We start from the raw sequence: 19771 nt of genomic DNA, 5'->3' as shown, positions 1-19771 counted from the left end.
GGACTTCGGCGCTCTATGGTGATTGGTGACAGTAACAACACTGATTTATTTTGATGGCATGGGTCTGCATGAGGTCACTGCTCTATAAGAGGGTCTCTCTGTCTGTGTGTGTCCGTAATCTCTCAGGACAGATTCAGCAAACGGCAGAGGTTGTGCACTTAGAGGCAAAAACTAAGAAAACATATATTTTTTTTTCACCAAATGGGTTCCCAGGCTGGTGTGTCCGGAGCTAATCTAGTTGAAAGTAGCCTGGGCACCATTTCATTTAGGGTATATGATCCTTTGTTTTGTAGTCGACAGGCAGGAACAACGGGGCGGCAACTTCCTTTTCCCTCTCAATAAAAGCTACAGGCTACGAGAGCTTTTATTGAGAAAAATCGGTTTGAGGGAAAAGAAAGTTGCCACCTGTTGTTCCTGCCTGTCGACTACAAAACAATACTACAACATGACGTAACGATATCATACGCTCCTGACCGGATCATACAGACTTTTGAAACAGAGACCAGACACGCGGCACGCCATCAGCAGCCTAGGTGCAAAGACGGTTGTATTGAGCCGTCAATGGGTATTCTGATCAGACTAAAACCTTGCCCAAACTTTGAGTTATACATCATAGACGACCAATGTCGTAGATCACTGATGTCACAGGCTGTGCCTCCGAGGTCTGCATTGGAGCCATGCTTCTATGTGATTACATTTCTGAGGGTTGCTATCCCCTCCGACGTCTGGCTTTCACAAATTACATCATGTGGCAGCCAAGTCTATGTACCAGTAAGACGCGCAAACGCGGGAAGCGAACGCAGCTCGTACATATTTGGGTTTTTTTAAGATGTATTTTTAAGTTATTATTAAGTTAAGTTATTTTTAAGTTATTATCCATAACCATATAAGGAGTCCCCAAAGCAGCTATACGTCCAAATATGGAGTGTGTTGCATCAATCACAAACAAATCACTCAGCTCCATATATGGGCACAAAGGTGGGACACACACACACACACACACACACACACACACACACACACACACACACACACACACACACACACACACACACACACACACACATGATCTGCTAGGTCTCATAGTAAGTGCTCACTGCATTTGCAACTAAATAAAAAGAAAAAACGGCACCAGAGAAAAATGAAATAATAATAATAAATAAATAAACAGGACCCCACTCGTGATGTCATGTGGCAGCCTCAGTGGGCGTCCCTCACTTCACACAAACTTCACACAAATACCTTTTATCAACTGCACCGGGCGTACAGCCAGCGGAACTGCTCAGCCTGCTATTCCTAAAGTAACCCAAGTAAATTATGCTTAAGAACGGTTAAACCTAACCTTATTCATAACCTTAACCTCAGTAAAACGGTGTCAAAATAAACATAACCCTATTCCTAAACTTAACCCCCAGTAAAATTATGCCTAACCCTAAACTTATTTCTAACCTTATTCTCAGTAAAACAAAATAAAGAATACAAGAACCGCCGTGAGGTCGGAGAGAAAAAAAGAAAAGAAAAGAGGGCGAGATGGATTATGGGTGACGGTACCCGTTATCCTTCACACGAGTGAGATTTTGAAAGACATACTGTACACTACAGTATATGACAGTTTAGACAGTAGACACTATACCCAACATTCCTAACAGCAGTTTGTTGAATATGTGCACTTTAAACGTTGTTATTATTTACTACTTACTTGTAGAAACCAATACAAAAAGATGAGATGTGTGCTTGTTAAGATGCCAATTGTTTCTAAAGGCCTTACAAACCTCCCCGTGGAGAGCGAGAATGGGGGAGAGGGCAGCACCCAAAACTCAAGAGAAAAGACCTCAGTGAAGACTGCATTCTTTTGCTCCATGTTCCCTCTCATTCAAATCGCCTCCTCCATGGGCTCTTTACATTTGTGACTAAAAAAAAAACACTTCATAGCTGAATAGTGTTGATGCCTGGATACTGGCCCTCCAAGCTGTCTCCAAAACAATTCACATTCTGACAGATGGGGAAGACAAACAACCACGTCTTCCAGACCAAACGCAAATATCGCACTTTACGTCTAAAACCTGCATTGATAAGGAATGTGTGCAGATCCTTGTGTGCACATACATACGCGTATGTGCAAGGCGCCCCCTCGTCCTGGCCTGCTCGCCTTGGAAATATGCTCAGATTCTATATACTATAGTGGAGAAATGACACTTATACGACAGCTCTACTGACCACATCTTCAGGATTACCTCTTTAGTGCCAAATCCGTTTCACTATGCTCTGTCAAGCACCGGCCCACAGTGCAGACTGCATTGTGTCCTTTTTAGTTCCCTGGATTAAAATGTCTGGACTTGTACAAATGTGTGTAAAGAGTGCATAAGTGCAAATGTATGCAACAGAGTGTATACGTGTGTTGTATGTGTGTGTGAGTGAGCTGTTATAGTTAAGTCCCTTTCAACATTTCCATTGCGGCACCTTCCATGGCATGCGCGCGCACGTGCGTGCGTGTGTGTGTGTGTGTGTGTGTGTGTGTGTGTGTGGCGGGCTGTGTGTGAGTAGCGATTACCCTGAGCAGGTTAGCTATGGTGGATTTAGCCGTGTGTGGTTGGAGACGGACCCAACATGATGCTAAACAGCCATTCAATCTGTCTGGCTCTCAGTCTGCTCTTTGCACAATACAAAGTCTAAAGAGGTAATTCAATGGAAGAATTAACAATATGGTAATGGTGGTCTGGTCCTCATACAATGCAAGCCTATGGCCGAGTCACTGAGTCCAACCATTTCACCTTATCTGGGCCCTATTATAAAGCTAGCATAGGGAGGGAAATGAATGAGCCGTGCCCTGCTCATTTCAATACATCTCAAACTTCATACCCTGAGGAAGGCTTTTTTTTTTGTCGAAACGTTGATAATCTTAAAATAAAGTATTTGCATTGTGACTATGGGTGTTGCAACCTCTTTCCTTTTCCGTTCAAGTTTATCTCCCGTGGTCATCACCTCCCCATGATTGCAAGGAATTTAGAAACACATTTTCATTTCAAATGTTAATCTTTATATTTCATTTCAGAAATAGCTTGATCTACAAGTCTACAAAGCTTTTACTCTCTCATACACAGTATGACAATCTGTCAAAACGTTTACCTGTAGTAATCTGGCCTGTGAAAATTCCTCAGATAAAAATAAATTGTGTTCCCTGCATCCTGTACAGAGAAAGCAGGAATACAGACAAAATACAGCTTGATAAGAGATGACTGTAGATTCTGGGCCACTATGACACAACATGATAACAATCGTACACTAGAGATATGGTTCAGCTTTACAATACACCTACTGAGCTCAGATTCATATTTCATATCTAGTCCACATCTTGTAAAAACATCCTCCATATCTGATACCTTATACTGAGGACAATGCTGTATATTGTTCATAGATATACAATATACCAGTTATCTCCATTTTCTTTCTCTCAAAATTGTTATCCCGCGATTTTTGTAACCCATTGTGTGCGCCTAAACTGCAATCCTGTGCGCTACTCTTCCTCTGCCAACCTGGGGAGAGCCCCGAACTGCGCTCACGCTTCCTTCAATGTATGAGTGAGGCGAGCAGGTCGCTTCTTATCACTTGACGGGAGGAGTTTAACTCAGAGCGAACGTTTAACTCAAATCTAAAGGGTGTTCAATAGCACTGATTTATGCAAAAACATAAAAGATCTGACCTGTCTGAAGTGAGTGGTGCGGTGTACTGTACTGTGCTCATCCATGGCCTCTGTGTGTGTGCTCTACGGGCCACTTTAGGTGTTGAAGCATGGACACGTACATACACGTACGTACTACATACGATGGTCATATACTGTACAGTATGTGGCTAGCACCACTCAAAAACTAAAAAATGTAGTTAGGTGGTTTCCTCCCGACAGCAACGGCTGTATGGGCATATCAGTCGGACTCGGATCGCTTTCATTATAAACATACTGTATTAATAATTACTAGCCCGTTGGCCACCGGCCTACTTGGGAACGATGCAACTTAATATTATCTGTTGTCATTGCACCCAGTTTAACTGTCTGTCTGTGTCCCACATGGAGATATCTGTACTGTATGTGCCTGTGTAATTAATTAGGCCCACTGGCAGAGCCTGACCAGAGCCTTTTGTGGTGTTTCTGGACAACGGTGTAATGCCACCAACTCGAGGCCGGGCACTGCACGCCCTGTGGGGGTGTGGAACGCGTGTGTCGAATTTGAAGTCGGTGGGCAAACAGTTCTCGAGTTACGTGCATTACAACCGTACAACCGTACAACCACACACACACACACAGACGTGGCACATTCATAGGATAAAGAAAACATGAGAAGAACCATTAGTACCTCCATAGTCCATACTCATGTATGGAATGGATATTAGGTATCTAGGTGGTTCTGTGTCCTACTGGCAGTGTTCACAAGATTTGCGAGATTAGCTCTGGACACGCACGGCTAGACTCCTGCAGAGCAGAGATGCACCGTAATATGAACCCATCCCATAACTCATTTTGGGCCTGGCTGTAAAACTCTGTCATTTGTATATTCCACTGTAGTGCAGCTTAGTTCAGGCAGCAGATATAGTTTCCATTCAGAGTCACAAAGGAATTGCTGAAACATTTACACATTGGTGTTGTTATGCATGTTGGAAACATGCTGCATAAACTACTGTAACGCTCTGAGAATAATGAGTTAGTACAGTAATATTGTCACTGTCAGACGGAAGCCTCCAATACAGTTATTATTAGTTACATTTCAGGGTATGGGGAAATAAAAGCACCTTTTGAACCAAATCAAAACAAAATTATAATTATTAAGTGACAAGCTCTTTCATTCATTTTCATTGGTTAAATATTTATGAAAGCACACAGACTTCACTTCCACTTTCAAAATAGCAAAACTAGGCAATTTGCAAGCTCACAATGCACCATGGCCTGACATGTTGCGAGCTTGTACGAAGATCAGCAATTTTCTCACGTATTGCATTGTATGACGAGGTGGGGAAACAAGTTGAAATATGGAGAGGTACAAGGTTTCTGCCCAACAGCGACACATTTGCTGGCCAGGTAACATCAGTCAGGTGAGCTGATCTCAGGTTGCTACTGTTTCCCAAGGCTATGTGAGAACCAACACCCACCCACCGACCCACGCATACACACACACAAGGCTACAAAGAATGTACACAAGCACAACCAAGCTCAAATTTGCACAATGCACGCTAAACCCACACACAACAACACACCGCTGGACAAAAGGAGAGATTATTACCTCTCTGCCTCAGCAGACACATAGCATGCATAATTTAAATTCAATTACACACACAGTAAGGACAAGGATGAAACTGGAGAGAGAGAGACGAGTTGAGAAGAGCAGCCGGGGGTGGACGACACCAGTAAAACCATGTCCTCAAACTGTCCCACAAACTGGATTCAATTTCCAAGAACCATATTAAAATTAAGAACCATATTGAAAGCCAAGATGCAGATAAATTACTCCATTAACGCAGATCATAGTGCTAAGATGTTTACAGAAATCTGTAACGATCTGTCTCAGGCCAATTGACACAGCTAGGAGTATAGACACAATACATATACAGTATGTAAGTGCTTTATTTATAGAGATAGTTTACACTGCCATTTTAGTCTCTGCCAGGCCGAAGGCGTGGCTGTCTGAGAGCATGTTTTCACCCCTGTATGTCCGTCTGTGTGTATCATGAACACAGTGTTAGATCATACAGTAATTCTGATTGACTACGCCTGCCTTCAAAAGTTTGTGGGGATGGCCACTTTGCACAAAATGCCACACATGAATACAGCGCCTAATTGCTGTGAAACTTTGCACGCACATTCCCACTAAGCCGAGGAAGAACCTCCATTCCACATTTTTTTAAATCTCCACATGGTGGCGCTACAACAACCAACTTCACGCTTTCACCTATAACACTTCACCAATAAACATCTTTTCACCTCTGTGATTCCTTGGATCAATCACTTCTTTGCAACTACTTCTACATATTCAGGCATGCAAACAGGCCCAAGGTGAAAAAGGTGACAGTGTGCGGGGCCAACGCTGTGCCGCGGGCAAAACCGCGGCGCAAATCTTTTAAGCGTTTATCGGTACTAAACCCACTTTGGGGGGGGGGGGGGGGGGTGTCATGGGGGACAGTATATACTACACTGTACTGTACTAGCCCTCCTCCCGGCCTGTGTGTCTGTGTGTTAGGCTGTGCAACAGTGACACTTGGTGGTGAACAAATGCTATAACGCTATGTTTCGTGCTCGGACACAGCCAGGGACCCAGGGACACAGCCAGGGACAGACCCAGTGACACAGGGGCAGCCAGGGACAGACCCAGTGACACAGGGACAGCCAGGGACAGACCCAGTGACACAGGGACACAGCCAGGGACACATCCAGGGACAGACCCAGTGACACAGGGACAGCCAGGGACAGACCCAGTGACACAGGGACAGCCAGGGACAGACCCAGTGACACAGCCAGGGACACATCCAGGGACAGACCCAGTGACACAGGGACAGCCAGGGACAGACCCAGTGACACAGGGACAGCCAGGGACAGACCCAGTGACACAGGGACACAGCCAGGGACACAGCCAGGGACAGCCAGGGACAGACCCAGTGACACAGGGACACAGCCAGGGACAGACCCAGTGACACAGGGACAGCCAGGGACAGACCCAGTGACACAGGGACACAGCCAGGGACACAGCCAGGGACAGCCAGGGACAGACCCAGTGACACAGGGACACAGCCAGGGACAGACCCAGTGACACAGGGACAGCGAGGGACAGACCCAGTGACACAGGGACAGCCAGGGACACAGCCAGGGACACAGCCAGGGACAGACCCAGTGACACAGGGACACAGCCAGGGACACAGCCAGGGACAGCCAGGGACAGACCCAGTGACACAGGGACAGCCAGGGACAGACCTAGTGACACAGGGACAGCCAGGGACAGACCTAGTGACACAGGCACACAGCCAGGAACAGACCCAGTGACACAGGGACACAGGGACACCGCCAGGGACACAGGGACCCAGCCAGGGACAGACACAGGGACACATACTGTAGCTGTCTATAGTGTGGTTGAGTGGCTGCACCACTCAAAAATGACAGATGATTATTTACTAAATCAGTACAAATCTAGTCAGTATTGAGCAAGATGTTAACATTCATGTCCTGATAGTCATAGAACAATTAATTTACTCCAACAGGAGCACTAGCCCCTCGAGGAGCACTAGCCCCTCCTATATTCAGTAGATTTGTGTCCTAAATGCCATTGACAATGAATGAATTGTCATATATCGGCTATTTTTGTCCTACACAATCCTACACATTCATTGTCACAAAAATGACAATGAATGGATGATGTATGATGATAAGGGTCACTTCACACAGGTGTGATTTAAAGAAAGAAACTGGTCCAGCACTCACACTCCCATCTCAAAATCCCTTACAGTTACACTCTTCACATCATGTAAAATAGAAAATTATATTCACTGGCAAAATAATGAATTATAATACAAATAAAATGTTTTGGGATGGTTTAGTCAACAGGGTCAGTTTACTTCATTATTTTAGCCTTAGTCAATTTAAGACATGTAGAGTAACATCCTCTCCTTATTCAACAGTTGAGCTGCATGTTTTCGTTTTTAATATATCCATTTAGTATAAGCCCTGGCTGGCACGCACGCACGCACGCACACACACACACACACACACACACACACACGCGTGCTTTATTTATTTACTCATACGCATGCATGCACACACACGAGCACACAGACAGACACACACACACACACACACAGCGAGAGAAACTGACGCCGGCGCGTCCACACCACAGACAGTATAACGCAAAGTGCTAACGTTGCTAATGCTAACTGTAGCAGCTAAACTAATGGATCGACTGGCGAGTCACAGACAGTGTGTCAAAATTCATGCCGAGTCCACACAAACAGGTTTTTTTTCCGCGGAGCGACCAGCGGCTGCGCACATCATGCCGCCCAGATGCAAGCAGAAATATCGCTCAGAATCATTAGTGACTCACGAGAGTAGTCTGTCAGATAATTCTCCGGGCAGCGAGCTCGGGCTCCACAGACCCCCTCACCCCCCCCAAACATTTTTTTAACGGATTTGCATGAATCACACAGGTCCTATATTTGGGATAAAAACGGCGATTTTCGCCGAAAAGCTACACTTTTGCATGTCTGCATATTTTGTCCAAAACGATTAAGATGTATAGTTCGATTTTTCAGATCGCATTCCAAGTGGCTATGTACGCATGACCAAAGTTTTTGCCCTGGCAAGGCAACCCTGCCTGGTGGAGATCTGTGCTCTGAGGAGCACACTTTTCAAATTCTCTCAGTTTAATATGAAATGCATTAACTGTTCAATTGCTCAATTTGTTCAAAAGTAAATGCTTTAATGGAAATGGTATACAGTGTTTGGCAGCTAAGCAAGAATTTTAAAGCGGGTTAAGATTTGCAAAAAGAACATTTTCCAGTTTACCGTATTTGAACTAAACCAGAAACTGCTTTGTTACAAAAGCTTTCCCGTCATTATTATCTTATTCACATGACGATAGAGTGACAGATTCAGCCTTTTTACAACATCAGTCTACAGGTGGACGTGTGATTTACTGGCTTGAACAGCCGTCCTCCCTCATCAACCCTCAGCAGAGCAGGTGAGGGGCCAGGTGTTCTGCACTGAAGCCAGAACAGCGATATTAGACAGGATCTTAAGATAAGATCTTTGTCGAGTGCTGGGAAGTTAGTTAGCCCCGTACAGTATACGCTTCACTTGCTACAAAGGTAAACCAGTATAAAAATCCCCTTTTCAACCATGTGCTCCAAAACCTTTGCATGCCTTTTTCCCCCTATTCCACTGCAAAGACTGTTTACTTCTACAATGCTCTCAGGACACAAAAGCCCTTTTATCATGTCGTTAACCCATTCTGACCTGAGATCAGATTCATACGAGGTTTCCACGGGACACAAACTGGTTTGATTAACCCATTCTGGCCTGAGATCAGATTCTAAAAATGTCAGTCGTTCTTCGAATTTTTCAAAAATAGCAGATCTACAAGCTCATAGCGCGCCACTCGGTGGCGCGCTATGAGCTTGTAGATCTGCTATTTTTCAATAGCTAAAGCATAACATGATGCTAACACCAAAATGGCTTCCCGTTCAGAATGGGTTAATTGCAAGGTGTGGACATCAGAAGTCAATGTAAGTTATCCTTTACCGCCGTTACATCTGACAACCATAGGGAAAAAAAAGCCTTTCATCAAAGTCTAAGAAAGAAAATGAAAATAAATAAGGTGACGTCACATGGGTATCATATTTGCATTCATACCGTACGTACTAACATAGGAGTCATAGGAGAGAGACCTGTGATTTTGTTCCTGGATAATCAATGGGGAGAATTCAACCACCCTGTTGTTGGTCGACTAGGCTTCATGCCACTTACTCTGACTGTACTGGTGAGAGTCCCTTTTTATGTTCAATCAGAATTTGAGCGCATAAACAACTGTCTCGTTCCAAATTAAAGTTGTGGTCATATGACAATTGTATGTCCCAAACTCTTCTCCCTTCTGGCTCCAAAACTGTGGAATGCACTTCCCATTGCAGTCAGAACTGCAGCATCACTCCCAATCTTCCGCCGTAGTCTGAAAACCCACCTTTTCAGACTCCATCATGGCCCATAGCACTTACCCCACCCCCTTAGATAGCAATTCTGTAGACTTAGATAGAATTTGATACAGACTTATAGCATGTTATGTAGACAGCATAAGTGCATTGTATGTGCTATTGTCATAGCACGTCATAGTACATATGTATAGCATAGTAGTATAGATGTATAGCTTATATGTATAGTTTCATTATAGATATTCCACTGTTACTTTCTTAGCTTACGCATGTTTCATGATAAATGTTTTTATGTGATGTATACCCATGCTTTTTTGTTCTTGCTTAATGTAAGTCGCTCTGGATTAGGAGCGTCTGCTAAATGCCTAAATTGTAAATTGTAAATTGTATGTCGTTTGTGAGGGGAATGCATTAAGTTTCACAAACAATGTCTACATTTATGGTATAGATTTAGTATTTTAACGCTGTAATCAACTCTCTCATAGTAGCACATCAACTGTTAAATGTGCAATTCCATCAGTGTCAAGCACTTGGCAGGGCTAAAAGAAGAAGCTATAATTGGGTTTCAGTTTCACCCAGCCTATGGCTGCTCAGAGACACTCGTGGGGTAACACTTCCGACTCATATAGAGCACCGAAGTCTGACGTCAATATCGGTAGAGGGCGCAAATGCACAGGTTCATGTACTTTTTATTTGCATTATAATCCCCATAGGGGGATTTTAGATCGCCTCATATAAGAATTGTGTTTGAAAAATAAACAGGTCATCCCGGCCGCTTCACTCATATGGATATGAAGAATCAACTGACTGAGAGAAAACGCTAATGTTACTGCTACTGAATTAGTTACATTTTTGCTAGAAGCAGACTGTATCATATATGAGTGACTGACTGTCGCAAACGATACAGACACACCTCCCTGACAATAACGCCGAGACAGCTTGTTTATTTTTGGACCACAACACTTCTAGTAGACGATATTAAGATCACCCCATGTTATTTTCCATAGAGAAATTACTTCCACGAACCAGGGGAATCGAAGGGATGAGCGAGTTACGTCAGGACTTCGGTGCTCTGATTACAAGACAGCCTCTCCATCCACTTCCGACCCAATTAGCTCCATGCAGTGCTCCACTACATTTTGTGGGCTAGTAGCTACGGTATGCTAGCTCACAAGACTAATAATTTACTGCAACTTGCAGCATTTCTTTTTGACAGCTTACCATGACCATTATTTATTTTGCTACTCAGTCTGAGTTCCAGTTGTACTTTTGACCTGAGGTAGAATACATAGTTAACCTTGAAAGCTTTGCAAAGCCTGACAGATATTAACTTTGACCTCACCATGATGCAAACAGTCAAGGCATCAAATACTTTGATCACGTTCTTAGACAAACAACACTTACTGTACTTAGGCCATTTCCTATTCAAACTCTCACCATGTTTATCTTTGAATCAGAACCATTTAATGACACAAGTTATGATGGGCCTCCCTCTTGAGAATAATTCACCTAAAAAGAGCCATTCACATACTGTACATTTTCCAATCAGTCATAGCTAATCTCTGGGGCCAGCTTCTTAGAAAAACAAAGAGTGTCATGGAACTGTTACGGTCGTTTTGTATTTATAGTTTCCTCTCCAGCGTGGGTGATTCCCACTCCGTTTGGTCCTTGGGAAAACAACGAGGTGTGGTCCATTCATGGTTCACCACTTTTAAATGTGTAACCCCTCGTTCACCTTCTTGCATAAACAGTAAGGTGTGGACCTGAGCCTCCAATCGAACTTACATAACAAAATGGGTACATTTTTACACCAATACACTGAATTAAATTAACGCTACTAATATTACTATGCAGTCAAGAGGCTTGAGGCTGTCCCTCGTCACATGCAGGGGGGGGGGGGGGGGGGGGGGAAGTACATTTACTCAAGTACAATTTTGAGGAATTTGTACTTTGTACAACTAACTTTAGTTACTTTGTAGATTTTGATTATTATTACAAAACATACATTAACCACTTCAGCCCTATACATTTAGATCGGCTGTATTCAAAAGGTTCTTTATACATTTTGAACTTGTGAAACGGGACATTCTGCACAATGAGTACTTCTACTTTTGGCACTTCAAGTATTTTTTGATACCAATACTTTTTTTACTTTTACTCAAGTAAATGTTTAATTCCAGACTTTTACTTGTAACAGAGTATTTCTATATTGCACTATTGATACTTTTACTTAAGTAAAACATGAGAGTACTTTTTCCACCACTGTGTGTACTGTACTGTAGGTATGATGTATGGCCAGGCGTTGTTCACACAACAAGTAAACTGTGAATGACAAGAGGTTCTAAGTCAACATGGCATCAGGAGGCTTAAGAGCCACAAGACATTTTTAAATGACGGACGTGGTGGCATTGTGCTCTTACAGGACTGCTGGTTTACAGTAGTCTTAGTTTTTGAATTCGTCATAAAATATAGACGTGCTACAGCTCAAACAAATACAAGTTTTTAAGACACATGTGCGGCTGCATGAGGCGAAGCGTAGAGGGTGAATTAAGTTCAGTCAGAGTACGAATGGGTTAATGCGCAGCTACTATTTCGCTCTCACATCTCGTGGTGGCATCAGGGTGAGACTTCCCTCCAGAGACGGCGAGGTGTGTGCATGTACCGTATGCGTAGTAGTACGCGCCTCAGAAACCCTTCACTTTCGCCAGTTCGCCTTTGCTGAGAGAGGCCTGAGGCTGAGAGGCCTTTGATCAGCAGAGCACCAGGGTGTGGGATATCTGTATCAGTCGTCCGCGCATGGCTTGTTTTCTCCACTCACGTGTGACCTGAACAATGCTGTTCTTCACATGGGCAGAGTGTGCTACTATTGCCATTTACTTTCTCACACACGCACACACGCACGCACACCCCAACAGCCGGACATTGTTGGGAACTTTGCTGTGTTGTCATTAATGATTGAGGTTAGCGTATTATATCAGGGGAACAACGCTACATCAATAGCTCGCAAAAGCATACTTGGCGAGCACACACACACACACACACACACACACACACACACACACACACACACACACAATAGAAGTGTGGCCAAAATTCTTCTGCTCTAGTGCTCATGCCCTCGGGCTGTCACTGCCAGTGAACTCTGAAAAAATAGTTCAAAGCTTTTTGATCCTTGGAATCCGTCCTGAACCCTTGGGTAAGGTATGATGTTCTAACTTCTCCCCCCTTTGATATTTAGTCTCCTGATGAGTTCTGTGGCCCGTTGGGCCAGTGTGATGGTTTGAGTGTGGGTCGTCTGTGTGACAGTGTCGTTTATTGCATGTAATGTCTATTGTTAATATTTTTGGTCTATATTTGACTAGGGGTGGAAGATATGGTGATAAATATTGTACCGTGATAAAACGTCTCCACCGTATGCCTTGTCAGAGATATCGTATCGTGATACAGTAAATCAGCATTCTATATTTGCAGTACTATACCTTCATTTATGCTATCGTAGAATGACGGTTTCGTTAATTAATTATGAATGAAGAATTGATTAAAAAAGTATTTTGGTCTTAAATGTTCCGTTAATCCTTTTTCTTTTAGTCGTTAGGTGGTTGTACTGTTAAGTAACTTGAACAACGCTAAAAGCCGCATGAAAAACTATCATGATATTATCATGTATCGTGATACTGCTGTGATATTAAATTTTTCCATATCGCCCACCCCTATATTTGACCTCCCTCCCTCCACCACATCTCTTTGCAGAAACATGTGAGCTTGTAGATGAATATTTTTTGATGAATGTTGTTCCGAATTGAAAATGGAGAACCCCAATATAAACTAGCCATTGTGCTTAATTTCTGGGTATTTCAATCCTCTTAGCGGACACCTTGTATTGACCTGTGCTTACTCTACAAACTGTTAATATTTAAATCAATTAATTTCCCATTTTTGACAATATTGCTGCACATCAAGTGAAACAACAAATGCCACATTGAGTGACGAGATTTACTTTGTGATTAATGGTGTCATGTTAAACCATGTCTAAAATTCCTTTGATAACAAAAGGGAGCAACTGATAAGGAAGTTGCTACATTCACTGCTTTGGATGCCATTTTCCTCTTGTTAAGTTTCAACAAACACCAATTCAAACAGAGCATCACTGTTGGGAACCAACACACAGGCATCGATCGAGAGGACGTCCCACACCTACAGTACCTACGTGGACGTACCAAAGAAAGATGCTGGTGCAGAAAGCACAAATGAGCTGGCCAGATGTATGGAGAACCGAGATGACTGGAGACGCCGATGGAGGGCTGGTCTGAGGACGACGTAGAGAGAGACTGTTCCTCTGTTGCTCTAAATAGACTGAGCTACAGCTCTGATCACTGACCTGTGTCCTTACAACCGGGACCCTGTTACACAACCTCACTACACCTGCATCTTCATTCCTTCAACAACTAAACATCATTATGTGCTTGTGTGCGTGCATGTGTGTGATTGACCCCACAATTTTCCTACGTAAATGTGCATATGGATTTATAATTTCTTTTGCCTTTTATGTTCTATTACACCTGGCACGCACAACTCAAACACGCAACACACACGCGCGTCGCGCACACACACAATCAGGTTACACCACGCTCAAAATGTCATCACATACCTACTGTTGCTAAACCTAATCTGGTCCCAGTGGATGGATGTGCACGCATGTGCGACGTGCGCGCACACACACACACACACACACACACACACACACACACACACACACACCCCCACGAGATGATAGGTGAGTACAAGACAGGAGAGTGGCTCCCACACCACTGAACATACAGCATACAACACTAGAGTATCAGGTGACACGCTTCAGCCCTGTCCCCCAACCCATTACAATTATCAAACATGGGCGCGCACACGCACACACACACACACACACACACACACACACACACACACACACAGAGCAGAGCACAGACTGAAAGAACTGTCCTCTTCGTTTCATACAACAGTGTTCTCTTATGCCTAAAAATGACATCATGATCTCATCTTTGGAGTTGGGATGTCCTTGTAGCCAAGTCAGATCTTCCTTACACGCACACTGCGCGAGCGCACACACACACTCGCGCACACACACACACACACACACACACACACACACACACACACACACGCACGCGAGCACGCACGCGATCAGTATGTCACCAGTCCCTGTAGCTAACAGGAAGAACTACATGTCAAATCATCCTACAACAACTTTGTATTGTAAAAAGCCAAGAGGTTTTGAGCTTGTCATGCATAACCACAAACACACTACAAACAATACACCGCTGGCAGAGGTGCACACAGTCACAGACACTGGAATGCACGCACACACACACACCCGCACACCAAAGACAAAAGGCAAAACATCTATATAAATAACTGACGTAGTCTCAGTGAAAAACTAAACAACCTCTTCTGCCATGTAAAACAGGCCAAAAAGAAGGTGGTTTTGGAACCAATGCCAAACGTTCTTTGAAGCGCTATTGAAACCTGTCCAACGATTCTTTCGCCAGGTGCTTTTCAGCACACAGAATTATCAAAGCCAACAAGTCAAACTATGAAGTCTCTCGGGTATCCCTGCCGTGTCATTGTGCAACACAAAGGCTTAGAATAACAACACCTTGCAGTACCCAGCAAAAGCCCTTATGGGTCATTTTCTTGCACTTTCAGAGTTAACTGAGTTCACACTAGGTTTAAATCAAGGAAACACCTGCACCCCATTGTGACCTGAACGTTACAGTTATCAGTGACAGACTGACCCAGTGTTGTGCGTGTGTGTGTGTGCATTGGGCAAGTGTTATTATGTAAGACGGAGCAACTCAGGTGTATTTAAGTGGAAGTGTTTTTTTACAAGTACAAGATGAAGTACATGGTGTGTCTACGTGAAGACAGGTTGAGCTGGTTAGCAGCACGCAACTCTTCCATGTAGACAGCGTGTCCCTGGCACCTTGTGAAGTGTAATTATTACTGCCATCGTCATCATATGGTAAACATGTTTACCCGAGTCTATCAGAAACAGACGGCGGGTTACGCATGCGATGGCGATGGCAGGCCATTAAAAGCTCTTCACGGAGATATGGCAGAAACAACATTGCTGCAATGCATGTCATAATAGAGCTACGTGCTCTGATGTGAGGAGATCAAACAAATAGTGTGGCAAAACAAAACCACGTAGACCTGATGTTGTGGAGATGACACCCGTGACGTCACGTCTCACAACGTCAAGGTTTTGTGGAGAGAAACACAGAAGGTTTTCGGGTATTCTTTTGTCAACCAATGTTACTGACTCTTGAAAGCGTAACATTAAACCAAATGGACCCTCATTGTACGTCCTCAAGAGTTAAACTATTGTTAAACACCTGCATCGCTTTCTAAGTTAGGGGTCTGAGAAGCTAAATCTCATCAAAAACGCTGAAATGCCAAAAAATAACTAAGGGACTTCGACATGAAACAGGTCGAAAACCCACTGGATTAAAGCCAAAAGGCGAGCCGAGGATTTTACTGTGTCGAATCTTTTGAATGAGTGTCAAAAGGAAAGGTTGTGGGAAAAGCACAGCCAGGCACCCGCTGTCATAAATCCATCTACAATACAGTATATAGAGTCTGTTAGTCTCTGACTGAAAGAGGTTTCCTTCCCCTCATAGATGGAGGTCACATAGGAGGAAAGCTGCAGGGTTGGCAGGGCTTAGTGTTCAGACCATAGACTGTAAAAAATATGGACAAAGCGTTCCCCGGGTCTAACATGAACGTAAAATGAAGCCTGTCAGTCCTTGCAATGGAAGTTGCCATCTTTCTATATCCGTTTTGGCCCAGCTGGCCATTGGCTGGGCCAGACAATTCGAGGCGGGACTTCCCCCCTTCTTCCCCGTTGGTTTTTATTTTGACTCGAGTTGGAGGGGAATCCCTATCATAGACTGTAACGGTAGCCACGCCCCTCAGAACATACGCGACTTTATGGTCATTTTCTTAATTAATGGGACCATAATTTTCCAAAAAGAATATTATGACATTAGAAATGAGACTTTAAACTAGTGACTGGAAGAAGAAAGTATTCATGACCATGTTTATTAAGGTAATACAGTCTAGGTGAAGTTGGGCCCAAATACATGGACTTCTATGGGGCTATGGGTTTTTCTGGGTCCAATGACAGCGCCACAACAGGCCATTATATGAACTTTCATTTCCTTAGTGGCTTCACAAAATATCTGTCTGACTGCCCCCTTTGTTCAGACAGGGACAAGACAGGGACCTCTTTTCCACCGCCTAACATTGAACCATGAGTTCAGAGTGTTTCCACTGTAAATTGATTGGTTCAGAACCCTAAAAGTTGGTTCGGAACTGGAACAAAAAAAAAAAAAAAAAGGCCACCGGTTGCGTGAAAACACCAAGGTTGCGAAAATCTAGAACGGAAGCAATTCTAGAACCAAAGTTCTTTTGGTGGAAAAGGGTCCTGAAAGACAGTCAGGAGGGCAGCAGAGCTTAGCTCATCTTCCTGTACACGTCAACTGCACTTCCTTTCCAACGCAGTTCTCACACACACACACACACACACACACACACACACGAGTACGTAAAAGGAAAGGATTCTCTCTAGGTGAGGTGTCCCGCCTCCTGCGGATTCAGGGGAAGGACAGAGAAGGTGCACAACATGCAGAACAGGAAGCATACGGCTCTATTTTAGGTCTAATGAGGGTCCCCACCCAGCCCTGCTGCACAATGGCATGGAAACAAAGAGGAGGAGCTCACACACACACACACACACACACACACAGTCTCACACACACACACACACACACACACACACACACACACACACACACACACACACACACACACACACACACACACACACACACACACACACACACACACACACACACACACACACACACACACACACACACACACACACACAGTAAACCCATTAGTTGGACCATAAACACGTCAGTGTGATATTCACCACCCATTCATACACACAGATGTTTACACACCCGAGCATCAATCACGCAACATAGGACAGTAATCATGTCGCTCTAAAGGATCCATGCTGTGGGAAGGGCAGAGCATGCACTGGCTTACACACCAACAACTACACACTAACCCCCAGATGGAGAGCACGTTTAACTTACACACTAACCCCCAGCTGGAGCAGCACATTTAACTTACACACTAACCCCCAGCTGGAGCAGCACGTTTAACTTACACACTAACCCCCAGATGGAGCATCACGTTTAACTTACACACTAACTCCCAGCTGGAGCAGCACATTTAACATTTAAAGGGACACTTCACCCTTTTTGCAAAAAAATATATGTTAATAACGTTTAGAAGCTTTAGATCACTTTCCTGGGGGTATTTATGTGTGTAATATGTGGTTTTAGATATTTTAGATTGTAGCAGTGAGCCTGTTGTCTCTGATGTCATGGACACTGGTCTCACTACCTTCCTGGACTACAATTCCCATAATTCTTTGGTGCACTGCTCCTCCTTGTGGATAGGGGGGAGAGCTGTCTTACTGAGACAACATGTAGTCCAGGAAGGAAGTGAGCCCAGTGTCCATGACATCAGAGACAACAGGCTACAATCTAAAATATCTAAAACCACATATTACACACATAAAGACCCCCAGGAAAGTGTTCTAAAGCTCCTAAACGTCATCAACATATATTTTTTTGCAAAAAGGGTGAAGTGTCCCTTTAACTATTAGAGTTTAGAAGTGGAACGTTAAACTCTCACAGATGCCAAATGTACATTTGGACTGTTTTATTTTATTTTATTGGATGTATATTGTATTTTGTGTTTTGTATGTTTCTCTATGGACCCAGAGTCTGCAATAAAGGCATTCATTCACTCATTATCATAGTTCCAAATACATTAATACAGAGGATTTTACTGCACAGGGAGAAGGCAAGACACGGGTACAAGAATATAGTACAGTCAGTGCTTCCAACGGGACAAGGGTGACATATTACTGTCAGCATAAATCTGGTAGGATTATTACAGGATGATAAAACTGATAGACATTGTCTTGTCCCATTATTTCATGTCAACCTCTGATGAAAGATGGCTTCCTGCATTTTAAGCAGTTTGGGCACAATTAAGCCCAATTCATACCGTGTGAGCCACACAGTGGTGGAAATAGTATCAATACTGCAATATAGAGAAAAAAAGGTCTCAAAATAATTCAACATTTAATGTCTGATTTAAAGTTTTCAAATAGCCGATCTAAAGGTCCCCTTAGCATCAAGTAAAAAAGCAATCACACGACGCTGGTACCAACAGGACCCACCAACGAAAGATCAATGGATGGACATTATTGAGGAACTGTATTCTATGGAAAAACTAACATTCATACTGAGACTACAAGAGGATCAATTCTATAAAAAATGGGAAAAGTGGAATCTCTTCTCTCAGCCTAGCGATATTGCAATAGGATTTCATTGAATGTTTATTGTAATATGAAAAATGCAGCCTTTTTTCTTTTACTTTTTGTCCTTTTTCTTTCCCGTATTGTCTTGTTAGTTGAGTTTTTGTTTGTGTCTGTTCTTCCTTCAATAAAAATTAAGTGAAAAAAAATAAAAAAGATATAGCACTAAGTAGAATAGGGTTTCAAAAATGTATCATTTGGAGATATGGTTTTCCTCCAGCATCCACTGGTTTACAGTACTTAATAAAAATTGAACTGAACTGAACTCTTAGTTGTCGAAACTTCCCCGCAATATGAATCACGCGTCAATCATCGGTCTGTTCATTCCAGACGACGATATAATAATTATCATGTTGTCATGTTACTAAACACGCTATAAAACTGCAGCCAGCAACAGACAAGCCAAAACAGCCGCCAAGACAAACACACACGGGGTCGGATTACAGACACCGGCATACGAGGTGTGATACAAAATGTAATGTTTGATGTGGTCTCACCGTTCTGTATAATATTCCACCCTGAGCTTTGCTTCACAAATTGCTACATGATATATTTCTGCGGACATGTGATGAACGTGTATCTCGCTGAGATGTGATATTCCACAGCGACGATAACTGGATTTAAAAGTTTGTGGGAGGGGCTTCA

The sequence above is a fragment of the Protomyctophum bolini genome (assembly GCF_963924005.1).
Source record: "Protomyctophum bolini genome assembly, chromosome: 4".
Lineage (NCBI taxonomy): Eukaryota > Metazoa > Chordata > Actinopteri > Myctophiformes > Myctophidae > Protomyctophum > Protomyctophum bolini.
The sequence above is the reverse complement of the archived record's forward strand: the minus strand, read 5'-3'. Positions refer to the sequence as shown.